The sequence below is a fragment of the Pan paniscus genome, chromosome 9 (assembly GCF_029289425.2).
Source record: "Pan paniscus chromosome 9, NHGRI_mPanPan1-v2.0_pri, whole genome shotgun sequence".
Lineage (NCBI taxonomy): Eukaryota > Metazoa > Chordata > Mammalia > Primates > Hominidae > Pan > Pan paniscus.
In genome coordinates this window covers 129,887,337-129,901,574 of record NC_073258.2, presented here as the reverse complement: position 1 = coordinate 129,901,574, position 14,238 = coordinate 129,887,337, and the positions used below count along the sequence as shown (strand labels likewise).

Below are 14,238 nucleotides of genomic sequence, written 5' to 3'. Positions count from 1 at the left end.
ATTTATGGAAAAGTTGCAGATATAGAACAGAGACTTCTCGTTGACCTCATATCCAATTTCCCCTACTGTTAACATCTTACATTAGTGTGGTACGTTCATCATACGTAAAGAACCAATATGGATATATTATTGTTAACTGAAGTCTATACTTCATTTGAATTTCTTTAGTTTCTTCATACTTTTTTCTTCTATTCCAGGATTTCATCTGGGATGCCATTACCTTGAATCATCATTTCTCCATAGGCTTCTTTTTGTTGTGACATTTTCTCAGACTTTCCTTGATTTTGATGAACTTTACGATTTTGACTAGTACTGGTCAGTTATTGTGTAGAATGTCCCCCAGTCTTGGTTTGTCTGATTTTTTTTTTTCTCATGGTTAGACTGGAGTTACGGGTTTTCCGGAGGGGTCTGCAATTCTCTTTTAAAAATTACTACTTGAGGTATAAGAAAACAAAACAAACATTCTTACCTGCAGGATTTTTAATAATTTGTATTAAAAATTATTTAAAACACTGACTTTTCGCCCTACAAAACTATTTATTCTCCTTTCCTGTCTCTTCCTGACCTCATTTAATGCCTCAATTTATTATCCCTGTAGTGTCTTCGTATGATTTGTCATTTTGGCTGTCACAGAGCACTGTGTCTATTTGAAGTGTTTTAAAATGGCTTATGTAGCATTATGAAAATGTTGCACTATTAAAAATGTTATCTACATCAAAATTCAAGATAAGGGAAGCTGACATTTTCAGGAGTTTTGTCTATTTATATTACATTAAATGTTACTAACATCATTTAATATTATCATATAATATTAATAATATAGCATTCATTTACTGTAATTGAGATTGGCCACACTATTTTTAACATGTCCTGCAGTACCTTATAAGGGTACTGTGATGACATCTTGGACTCATGTATCAGTGACTTTTCTCCATTACTGTTACACACCTGCTGCCAGTTGCAGGGAATCTCATTATATTATTATCGGCTGTCAGTTGCCTTTGGCAAGTAGTTCTGACAAATGGAAGATTAAAATGTAACTACTATAGGTGGCAAGCTACGTTCTTTGTGTCAGTTAAAATACCTCTTGAGTATTTTTCTGGTTTAACTCAGGAAGCAGTGATTTTGTCCATTTTCGGTGAAAGGTGAGTTTCATTGAACATTGCAGCCTGTTAGTGACTTGGGGACATCTCTTGATTACGCTGTATCTTAGTTTATATCATTTAAATTTCAGATAGCAGAACTACGAAGTGAATACAAATGTATGAGGCTAGACAAATGGAAATGCATAGGTCTTATACTATATTTTATTTGAAATATAATATTATGAAAGATAAGTTTTTGTGGTTTGGAGAATAATAAAATATATATATTCTTGGGACAACAAGGCAAAGGCCAGATACACATATAATTTGAGACTCAAATTAATCATGTTTGGTAGCCCAAATAAGGTTTGTTTATTTATATGAAAATTGAGCTTTTTTTTTTTTGCATCTACATTAAAATTTTTTGTCTTGTAAGAATTCTGGATCACAATTTAAAAAAAAACTTATTTTGGATACATAATAGTTGTACATGTTTATGGGGTACATGTGGTAGTTTGATACACACATACAATGTTTAATGATCAAATTGGATCACAAATATTTAAGTACACAAGAAGTTATGCTATGAAGTTTTGCAGACCATTTCATTTATGTAGTGTAACTTGCTCTAATTGCCATCTAAAACATTACAATTGTACTAGACTATGTACTATTGGGGCAATAACATTCTGCCAACTGTGGTAGATTCATATAAGTATTTAGGAAATATTACTGGGAAAAACATAAATTATGTTGAGGTAAATTAAGCAGTATAGTTAGTATAGTGATATTGGTACAGCTTAAATGAGAATAATTTGCTCCAGCAGACTGAAGAATTCCAGAATAAAAAAGTCAAAAGATGATTGTGACTTGCCATCTTTCAGATTGACAGAGCTGAAATAAAACTTTCTGTATGTGCATATATCACAAACACCAATATTTTTGCTTGTTTCCCACAATGAGAGCCTTATTTTCATATTAGGCAACTAGTTGGAAAATACAATTGATAGTTACATTTTTATTTCCACTCATTCAAGCCTCTTATTAATCATATATGGCTAATGAACAGACCTTCCATATTTGAATTGATCATTCTGAGATACATGATTAAAAATGGGCATTTATACGATTTCAGTACTTTTATTTTCTTTTTTCATATTTTGAGACAGGGTCTTGCTCTGTCACCCAGGCTGGAGTGCAGTGGTGTGATCATAGCTCACTGCAGCTTTGACCTTCCAGGCTCAAGCAATCCTTCCACCTCAGTCCCCCAAGTAGCTGGGACTGCAGGCATGCACCAGGCATGCCTGCCTAATTTTATATTTTTTGTGGAGACCAAGTCTCACTATGTTGCCTAGGCTGGTCTTAAACTCCTGGACTCAAGTGATCTTCCCACCTCATCCTCCCAAAGTGCTGGGATTACAGGTGTGAGCCACCACACCTGGCCAATTTTAGTACTTTACATTTAGGAATGATATTTCTTTCACTTGAATTATTTGTCATTGCAGAAAGTAAAGGCATATTTTTGGGGCTTAATTTTTATGCATTTTTCTTTCTTATGTAAATGCCTGATCATTAAACACAATCAACTGTGGAAGTTTTCAAATGTAGATTCTGGAATCAGTCTCTGGAAATCCAGGAGGTCTGTGTGAGGGCAGGGGAACCTGTATTTTCTTTAAGTTACACAAGTGGGTGGGTGATGCCTGGTCAAGTTTAGGAGCCAGTCATAGCATGTTTATGCATTTCTCTTCTAACCTTCTAAGGAACTCCTGACTTTCGGCTTGCATAGAAGGCACTGAAAAGAGTAGGGAATGAATAACTGTTCTATTGTGTTAGATGCCCAGCATTTTTGATGGAAGCAATTTTATTCTACAGAAAAACTTGAAAGATCTGACTGGCTCTAAAGGAATATATAGTAAATATTGATATTGGTTCAAAAACATTTTTATACAATTGTTTTTGCTATAATTGAGATACATTTCTGAGAAATCTTGTGGTTGTAACCATCATATACTAGAAATTAAAGGTCTGGGAAAAATGGAGTTGCACAAATCACTCAAAATCTATACAGCATTATATCCAGATCACTAATAAAAGCAATAGCAGTCTAGTAAAACAGTTAGTTAAAAACAGTTAGTTAAAAAACATGTCAGAGTCCTAATAAGTAAAGAAATATTACAGTAAATATAGGATTTTATCTTTAAAGTTGGTGGTTGCTGATGGAAAGGGATGCATTGAAGGTTTGAGGCTGATAGACTGCCGAGATTAGGACAAAGTACACAAAAAATGAGGAAGTGCTATGCAAAAAGCCCTACCAGGACATAGTAAGTGACCAAATTGAAGTAGCAACAAAGTGGCATGAATGAGCGCCATGAACAGTGCAGCAGTCCCGTGCAGTTCACTGCATTGGCTTGTGTCAGTGAACTTCGTGTTAAGCTGGACATACACGGCCAAAAAGTGTGGGAAAAATAGTTATATATAATCTGAGTTATATTGACATCATACCCCATTTACTAAGCTTATATGAACTAATTCACTTTATGCAAAGGAGTTATAGCAGAAAAGATGATACTTGGTTAGTGATCATTTCGGGAAATAGTTTAGTGGTTAATTGCATAATCTCTGGAGTCAGACTCAAAGCTCCACCAGTACGTCCTTGTGCAGATCGCTTAATGTCTCATTGTCTGTTTCTCTTGTGTTTTTGGAAGTATTTGAGAGTGGTATTTTTGAAAGTATTGTGGGAAAGCAGAAAGGAGAATGCTTTGGACTGGGTAATAATTTGAAAATTTCTCAGAGGAGGAGACATTTAAAATGTTTGTTTGAAGATAAACTAAAAGGCAACTACCACTTGTAAATTGTGTGACCTTGGGCATGCTTCAGTTTTCTCAGGTGTAATACAGGTTGTTTATTTTATCACATCACCAGGTTCTTCTGGTTATCAGAATTAAAATGAAATACAGTGTGAAAATTTCCCATACAGTTGTAAGGTAGAAGAAACAAATATGAATTTCTAGAGTTTAGTTTCCTAGCTGACTTCAGAATAGACTGTTTTCAAGGTTTCTTCTCCCTTTGGAAATAGTCAAATGTATGAAATCCCGGTAAATGCTAATGGTAGTTTAAAGTGTTTGTCTTCTGGCATGAATGCTTCTCTGGCTTCTCATTCTTTTCAGCAGTCGTAGCCATTGACTTAATTCTTCTTTATTGTCATAGACATCTGCATCAGCTCTTAGGCAAATGTTCCTAATTTCAGAGATGGTAGCCTCACAAAATTGTGAATAACAGCATAAGAATTACCCCCACATGGATTCACAACCAGAGTTCATGCACTTGAGCATTCTGTCACCTTGGTGTTATTTCAAGAATATTTTGAGGAAGCATATTGGTACCCTTACTGATATCCCCCGACATTCTGGTTATGATTTATGTCGATTTCATCTGTCAATTTTTAGAGTTACATACAAAACTTTTCAGCTTTTAAGTGGTATCCTTCGTGTTCTAAGTTTATTATATTTGATAAAACATTCATACACTCAATTGATTTTATGATCTTCAGTTTTATGCTTTTAAGAGTTAGAGAAGAAAAATCTTTACTTTCTTTGCCATCATGTATTACATTTTTCAGAAGTTTTTACAATTTTTTTTTTTTTGCTAAATTTGTAAACAAGAAATAGAACCAGTGTTTCAGTTTTGAGAAAAATGATGGCTTTGCCCAGTGGGTGTTTTCCGTTTGCAGTCTTCCAAGCCATTTCTGACATAAGAATTCAGCTCCTGTCAAGGCATGTGCAGTAAAGGTACCCTTCCAGGTGCCTAGACAAATCCTTAGTGCTGTCTATTTGTATTTAGAATCCTACTTTTTTTTATATTTACTTTTTTTTATATATCTTACTTTTTTTTGTATTTAGAATCCTACTTTTTTTCTTCTTTGTCCGTCTTCCTCTCTTATTGCCCTTAGCTGACCAGAGACTCCGTGCCATCCAGCCCCTTTCCTCTCTTGCCTCTCTTTAACTTCTTTTGTGCTGCAGATTTCAACTAAATTAAGTTCTAATTAAAATAATTTTCACCTTAAGGTTTGAATGCTCAACCAGCTTGACACTCTCAAAGATAATTTGCTTTTAAAATTGTTTATCAAAATAAATCTCTAAATAGGTTATGAGTCATTGTTACTAATGAGATTGTGTGTATCCTCGAACTGTTTTGGGGCAGAGAAAAAATGTTGAGAATCTCTCTTCTAAAGCCATACTTTTGAAGAAACAGTCTTAAGAGTTTTTCCTTGGAAAACAATGCTGTTTAAATTACCATTCTTTCTTGTGGCATACTCATTTCTTGGAATGTGTTACAACTATTTTTGTTATTAAGCTCTTGAATGTTAGACTATATAGTTATTGAAGGATTATAGTGAATTCAATTCTGAATACTTTCTGTTCTTTGGAAAGTTTAGAACTCTAAAGTTTCTATTTTAGATGGAAAATTTCCACTCTTTTTTGTCACTTGTTTTCTTTGCAGTATGTCAAATTGCTTTGAAAATAGTAAACTGCGATATTAGTTTAAGGTGGTATTTTTATTATGCTGGTATGTATTTTGTAATTTATGTTCCACTGCATTCCAGCCTGGGCAACAAGAGCAAGACTCTGTCTCAAAAAAAAAAAAAAGAAAAGAAAATGACAGAATGGATGGTCATCCACTGTCCGGTTGTTTGAAGGTGGCCAAACAAGCAATGCATGATTAATTGTCTTTTCCATTTGTTTACTTAAGAACTCCTCCTTAATTTGTGGATATATTTGATCCTTTCAGAATCTGTTACTGTCTTAACTGTTGTTTGATCTGAAGGTTCTGGTACATTGGCCAAATAGTATGTTTTCTTGTTGGGTAGTCGGTGGGAGGAGATCTAGTTCTCCTTGACAAAACTACGTTACTTGGAACTAACATGCTGGACGGCCAGGCTCAGCAAGGTTTATTAATGTCTGTTTCTCTGCATTAATATCATCTCATGAATCTGTGTTTTCTCAGGTGTGCAGCCTGTTACAGTTAAATCTTTTCTTGATCTCTAGAGTTGGAGAATGAAGTTTAATAGACTAGAATGGGATGTTCCTGCATTTTATGAAACTGATGAATTCATTCTAAGATAAGTTGTTTCCTCTTTCCTGACCAAATAGGAGTGCTTGTAATGTTTCTGTCCTCTACTTTAAGGATATTTCGAAGTTCACATAGCTTTTATATTATTCTTTTAAAACGGTAGGAATGAATCAGAGTGGCAAACATACTAGGTGGAATCTTAGTAATAGTCATAGATTGTTCAGTTGTGTGCAGGTAATGCCCTTCTTCTTAGTGGATTGTGTGGGAGGACGTAGAAATGTTGTAGATGGTGGGAGAGGACAAAAGAGCCCATTTTGGTTACAAGAGAAACATTCAAAACCTCTAAATGTGCCATGCCTTCGATAGCTGCCCCATGTATACATTCTTAATATGTTGCAAGAACAGATTATTTCTGGCCCATTGGTTGTTTTTTTCTTTGTACTTTCTATTATTTTATCATTTTTGTTGTTCTTTTGATTAATATTTATTTTAGAAGGCTTGTAGAAATGGCAGAAAACATCAGGGTAAGCCATTCAGTAAAGCTAGAGTGAAGAGGCAACCTACAGAATGGGAGAAAATTTTTGCAACCTATCCATCTGACAAAGGGCTACTAACATCCAGAATCTACAAAGAAATTAAAGAAATTTACAAAAAAAAAAAAAACCCATAAAAAAGTGGCCAAACGATATGAACAGACACTTCTCAAAAGAAGACATTTATGCAGCCAACAAACATATTTAAAAAAGCTTATCATCACTGGTCATTAGAGAAATGCAAATCAAAACCACAGTGAGATACCATCTCACGCTAGTTAGAATGGCGATCATTAAAAAGTCAGGAAACAACAGATGCTGGAGAGGATGTGGAGAAATAGGAACGTTTTTACACTGTTGGTGGGAGTGTAATTTAGTGCAACCATTGTGGAAGACAGTGTGACGATTCCTCAAGGATCTAGAACCAGAAATACCATTTGACTCAACGATCCCATTATTGGGTATATACCCAAAGGATTATAAATCACACGCACACGTATGTTTATTGCAACACTGTTCACAATAGCAAAGACTTGGAACCATCCCAAATGCCCATCAGTGATAGACTGGATAAAGAAAATGTGGCACATATACACCATGGAATACTATGCAGCCATAAAAAAGGATGAGTTCATGTCCTTTGCAGGGACATGGATGATGCTGGAAACCATCATTCTCAGCAAACTAGCACAGGAACAGAAAACCAAACACTGCATGTTCTCACTCATAAGTGGGAGTTGTGCAGTGAGAACACATGGACACAGAGAGGGGAACATCACACACCGGGGCCTGTTGTGGGGGTGAGGGGCTATGGGAGGGACAGCATTAGGAGATATACCTAATGTAGATGACGGGTTGGTGGGTGCAGCAAACCACCATGGCACATGTATACCTATGTAACAAACCTACACATTCTGCACGTGTACCCCAGAACTCAAAGTATATTCATAAAAAAAAAAGAATGGCTTACAGGAAATACAAGAGCTAGAGGAACCCATAGAACAACACTACTGGGACATAATCAGCAAGATAAAGACTGTCAGAGAATATACCGAACCTGGTTTCTTCAACCATATATGTTAATAAAAAATGGAGGAAGGGGAAACTTTAAAGAGACTTAAGAGACTTATTTACCAAAATATCATGTGTGGACTTTCTGATTCAAATGAATGAGCTATTTAAAAAAAGAAAAAATCAATGGCTGGGTGTGACAGCCCTCGTCTGTAATCCTAGCAGATTAGGAGACCCAGGCAAGGAGGATCCCTTGAGACCAGGAGTTTGAGACCAGCCTGGTCAACATAGCAAGACTTTATGTCTACAAAATATTTAAAAACTAGCCAGGCATGGTGGCACATTCCTGTAGTCCTAGCTACTCGGTAGGCTGAGGCCGAAGGATCCCTTAAGCCCACGAGGTTGATGCTGCAGTGAGTTATGACTGTGTTGCTGCACTCCAGCCTGGGTGACAGAGTGAGACCATGTTTCAGTAAATAAATTAATTAAAAAGAAGGTTCAAGGCAGTTGGAAAAGTTTACCTTGAGTGGATATTTGTGGTAATTGAGTGATTAGTGGATTCCTAAGGTAAGATAATATTTTTATTTAAAAATACTATATTTTAGAGATACATGCTGAATTATTTACGAATGAAATGATATGATATCTAGGATTTGCTTACATATAATCCAGTCAGATGGGGGTGGGGAGTAGAGATGAGATTTGCTCTTGTTAATTGTTAAAGCTGAGTAATAGATGCCTATTGGTTCATTATTCTATTATATATACTTTTGTATATGGTTGAAATTTCCCATAATAAAAAAGTTAAAATATTTAAATTAAATGATATTTGAGTACATACTAAGTGTTTAGGAGTGTGGTAATTGCTTTGAAGGATAGCATCATAGTATCTAGCATATATATTGAAAAACTAAAGTAGTAAGTTAAATAAATGAGAATTTTGTTTCCTTTTCCAGAAGAGTTAAACATTTTAGTAGATCCAAACCTAGATTCACCAAGTACTTTTCTTTTATTGTTATATTATACCTTCCATTTTTTGAACATCTATATAGGACTTTATCCTGTTTCATGTAATTACTTCAACAATATGACTGGGTATGATTATTCTGTTCAGAAGAGGAAATTGATCTTCAGAGATTTTTGGTGACTTGTGCAAGTTCACATAGGTAATAAGTGGCACAGAAGGAATTTGAATTGTCTGAGCCCAAATTTCTTAAATTTAAAAATCCAGCATTATTTCTAAATGGAAACCATGGATACTCAAGGATAATACTGTTGTTTCCAATTGCTGTGTATCTTGTAACTTGAATAGTACCTGTAATAGTGAAAAAGTAACTTAATGAATTGTATATCAGTAAGCAAAGTTAGAACAGTGATGTAACTTGAAAATTCTCAGTTGACACTTAAAAACAGCCTTATTATTTTTCAAGTAATGTTTGAGACATCAGAAAATGTACTTTGTATTCATTGTTCATTTTGAAAATATAACATAAAAAGCCCCAGAGATGATAATATTGATGTCTGGTTCTAGCAAAATCAGAAGAAGTAGACAGATATTAAATTCCTAATTTATAGATCATTCAAATTTAAACATAAATCTGTATATCTTTTAAAGAGCTGCATATATTAAACTTCTTTTTACTTCCCTGTTATATTTTATTCTTCAAATGATTAACTTTATTTTTGCAGTGGATAAAACTTAGCAGAACAAATTTCAATAAGAAAGGATAATGGGAAAAATGCTTCTCTGTTTCCAGAAATAAATGAGCAGGCAGGAACTTAAATTCTCCTTCCTAGGAAAATAAAATTGAAGAATTACTGATACCAGAATAGTAGTACACTTACTTTAAATCAAAATAAGATACCCCAAATTAAAGTTTAAAAGTACAGCATTTAGCTTCTGTCACTTGAGGATAGGATGTTTGTGATTTGAGAAAAATGCCTGTAATTTTGTAAGTAGTTGAATGGTCTCTAGTACTTTAAGTAAACTAGTCATTGTTGATTCTCATTTTTACTCTTACAACACTCTCTGAGAAATAGCAGAGGAGCAGTCAGAATAAGATAAGTAGCAAGTTGCTAAAATTACTTCAGTCTCAAACCAACTTCAAAGCAGAGTGAACTATACAGGTAAGGATATCAGTAAGTAAACGGCAGATTGAAAACATTGGATTTATTTCTATTTCTTCAACTAGTTTCGTGGGAGAAACTCTACTGAATTTGTGCAATACCTTGAGCTTTTCAAGCATGAAAACTTAGTACAACTTTTTTTTCTTTTCTTTTTGCATAGCCTTACCCCTGTTGATTTCATCCTAGTCTCTTCCTGACCTCTCCCCAGACTTTTCACTGAGGGGGAGTCTACCTAGACCATTTGCTTTCTCCCCTGATTATTCATTCAATTTATATTTAGAGTTATTATTTGCAGTATCATTAACATTAGGAGGAAGTCCAGTTACAGCGGTGAGCAGGAATATGGTTATATATAGTTTTTATATGTATATACAATTTATATGTATGATAAGACCACAATTTTCTGAGGTCCTAAAATATGTAATATAGCTGATGCCTTCTGTATCTCATGGACTATAGAATATTCAATCAAAATTTTAACTCAGAAAATATTATTTCCTTTAATTCAATCTTATATATATTTTATTTTTATAAATTATGTAATTATATATTTTATATAGTATAAATATATATTATATATACATATGTATATATGTACTTTTATATGTATAATTTATATATGTATAAAATTATATATAATTATGTATGCAATTTTATATATATGCAATTTTTTTAGATGGGGGTCTCACTCTGTTGACCGGGCTGGTGTGTAGTGGCACAATCACAGCTTACCACAGCCTAGAACTCCTGGGCTCAAACAAGCCTCTCACCTCAGCCTCCCGAGTAGCTGAGATTACAGGCGTGCACCACCATGCCCAGCTAATTTTTCTTTTTTCTTTCTTTTTTTTTTTTTGTAGAGACAGGGCTTTGTTCAACCTGGTCTTAAACTCCTGGCCTTAAGGGATCCTCCTGCCTCAGCCTCTCAAAGTGCTGGGATTGCAGGGTAAACCACCACACCTGGCTCAACATTATGTTTAAGAATTCTCAACCTTCATTATTTTTACAAGATCTTTTACTAAATCAGTCCCTAATTTTCAACACTATACTTTTACCTTAATTAAGTGTAGCCTATTTTCTTCTTTCAGTCCTATAGATTCCTTTTCAGATAGAGATACTTTTTTAATATCCAGTGTTCATTTAAAAAGATGACTGATTCTGATATGTTTTATTCATGTGTTACTTTACTGGTGTTTTTTGTTTTTGTTTACTACTTGCTCATGTTGAATAAGTTGCTAGAAAAATTATCACTTGCCTCAGATTTTATTTAACCAATATATGTAGTAGTTTTGATTTACTTTATCTGTAGATTGAAGGCAAAAACGGGTCGTCACTTAGACTGATAAGATGGTTGCTTAGCCAGTGAGAGGGATTTACTAAGATCACTAGATTCGAATGTATCTGATAAAGCAAGTGTTTTTGTTATTTGTTGAGTCTGCCAGTGGAATTCTGAAGTTGATACAACTTGCTTGTTCCGTGTGCCCATAGCTAGGTAGGTGTATGAATTGTTCTCTCTAGCCTCTGACTACTTGAATTTCATCCTTGCGCAGGGGCCGTGCTAATCTCTGTATTGTTCCAATTTTAGTATATGTACTGCTGAAGCAAGCACTGCTTTGATTTCATTCAGTAGAATCTGCTATGCTGGTAGCGTGTTTTTCTTTTCTTTTCTTTTTTTTATTTTCCCCCCCTTGCACAAGAGCACTTTGAGCTCTTTAGTGTTAGAACAAAGTATTTCTGAGTTGGCTTTTGTGACCTTTTTGAGAAAGGAAGCAATGAGACAAAGTGATGTGGCGTATGAATTCAACAGTAAATATTGGGTTGGTGCAATCCTTGTACTTGTAGATATTGTGGTTATTGTATATTTTTATTAATGTGGTTTAAATACCATTGATTTTGGTTCTTCATAGGTTAGGATGGGAAACATTTAGAAGGGAAATTGACTTAATTCCTGATATATAAATTTATTTCATGATTCTGAGATCTTGATATGAAAAGAATCTGTTTAAGTTTTCTTATTTATATCACATACATGATTTTACTTCTTGTCTTTGCTTTTTTTCATATTCTCTCTATTTTTGATTTATCTTGGTCAGTATAAGAATATTGCCTTCTTTATGCACATTGCCTTCATTTATTTTTGAACTTATATTTCCTATTCCTGGGACCTAGATTTTTCAGTCGTTCAATCCTATGTATTTATTCAGTAAACATTTTCATTGACTTCTGTGGTATACAGGGTAGAAAAACAGCATCCATCTACTCAAGAGAAGAAACTGTAGAGTGGATCTTTTAACTCATGCTGTTAACTTCTTTAAAACTAAAAAGTTAAACAGTGAATACATTTTTATGTTAGAAAGTTAAAAATATGTAAATAAGTTTAAGGAAGTAAAAATCATCTGCATTATCTTTGTTAGTTTTCCAAACTTTCTTCTTTGCATGTGTGTATTAAAAATACTATTTTTATTACCAGTATATATATGTGTGTATATGTATATGTACGTGTATATGTATATGTGTGTATATATACACACACATATATATAAATAAATAGAGAGAGACACACACAGACAGACAGACAGACAGACAGACAGACAGAGACAGGCTCTTGCTCTGTTGCCCAGGCTGGAGTGCAGTGGCGTGATTGTAGCTCACTAGCCTCGAACTCCTGTGCTCAAGCGATCCTCCCACTTCAGCTTCCTGAGTTGCTGGGTCTACAGATGTTCATCACAATGCTTGGCTAATTTTTAAAGTTTTTTTATAGAGATGGAGTCTCGCTTTGTTGCTCTGGTTGGTTTTCAACTCCTGGCCTCAAGGGATCTTCCTGCCTTGGCCTCCCAAAGTACTGGAATTACAGGTGTGAGCCACTGCACCTGGCTGTGTTTTTGTTTTTTTGTTTTCATGTAACCACTACATGTAAATGTTGTATTTTAGTGGCTGTTTACTTTTACTGGAAAAGTCATCACTGGCCTTAGATTTTATTTAACAATTATATACAGTAGTTTTGATTTATCCGTAGATATAAATAGTAGACTCACACTCTGTAGGGTTTTCTGATTATTTTTTTGGTTACTGATATCAGGCTCTAGAACAGTGGTTAAAAATTGTCTGGAGGGGATCTAGTTAGGTATACCGTTATAGTATTTTTCTACAATATTTACATGAGATGATGATTATAGAATGTATAATAAGGAAAGGTTAGTGATCCAGTGAAACCATAGGCTGAGATTATGTATTTGTTGAAAGCAGTTTTCTACATCGATAAACATTACATACTTTTCAAACTTGAATACCAGAAAGTATACTTATAATCTTTGCTTATTACAGTGAAAGATACAGGACCCAAAAACAGAAGACCATGTCAGTTGAATTTTGAGAGTTCTTATTCATACGGTTATGAAATTTCCACTTAATATCACTTATTAACACGGAAATGACATGTTGAATTGTCTTATGATCTGATTTTATATGTTCTTTATAATCCTTGAATTAAAGTGATGAAGAATATGGGTTTCTGTTGTAATTGTTAATTTGCCATACTTCACATTCATGGAAAGAATTCAGATAATTAGAAAATAACTTACTGGCTTAATAGGGACTTTTTTCTTATCTTTTAGATTAGCACTCTCTTTTAAATAATAGTAAAAATTACAGAGTGATTATATTTTTTAAAAGCCAGAGATTTACAGATTAAGATTTTTTTTTCAATTTTTCTATAATCACAGTAATGAAAACATTTTATGGTTCAGGGATGATAATGATGACAATGGCTATAATTTATTGAGGACTTTGTACTGTATACTACTATAGTTTCATTATATGCATTGTTTCTATTTTATACATTAACATCATAAGGGTATTATTTTTTCTATTTTAGAGACTACGAAACTGAGACTCAATTTAAGTTGCTTGTTGTATTAGTCCATTTTCATGCTGCTGATAAAGACATACCCGAGACTGGGTAATTTATAAAGAAAAAGAGGTTTAATGGACTCACAGTTCTGTGTGGCTCGGGAGGCCTCACAATCTTGGTGGAAGATGAAAGGCATGTCTTACGTGGCAGCAGACAAGAGAAAGAATGAGAACCAAGTGAAAGTGGTTTCCCCTTGTAAAACCATCAGATCTTTTGAGACTTACTTATTACCATGAGAAAAGTATGGGGGAACCACCCCCATGATTCAGTTATCACCCATCGGGTCCCTCCCACAATGTGTGGGAACTATGGGAGTTACAATACAAGATGAGATTTGGGTGGGGACACAGCCAAACCATATCATTCTGCCCCTGGCCCCTCCCACATCTTGTATCCTTACGTTTCAAACCGGTCATGCCTTCCCAATGTCCCCCAATGTCTTAACTCATTTCATCATTAACTCAAAAGTCCACAGTCCAGAGTCTCATTTGAGATGAGGCAAGTC

The 14,238-nt window shown here is 34.5% G+C and overlaps 1 protein-coding gene and 1 non-coding gene across 8 annotated transcripts in view; one reads left to right on the top strand and one right to left on the bottom strand.

Moving 5' to 3' along the window:
- Positions 1-14,238, top strand: part of ARHGAP32 (Rho GTPase activating protein 32) — a 317,821-nt gene that overhangs the window by 65,041 nt on the left and 238,542 nt on the right. The gene's annotated exons all lie outside the window — the stretch shown is intronic.
- Positions 11,328-11,432, bottom strand: LOC112441228 (U6 spliceosomal RNA). Its single transcript, XR_003029175.1, has one exon. It is a non-coding gene; the product is annotated as a U6 spliceosomal RNA (small nuclear RNA).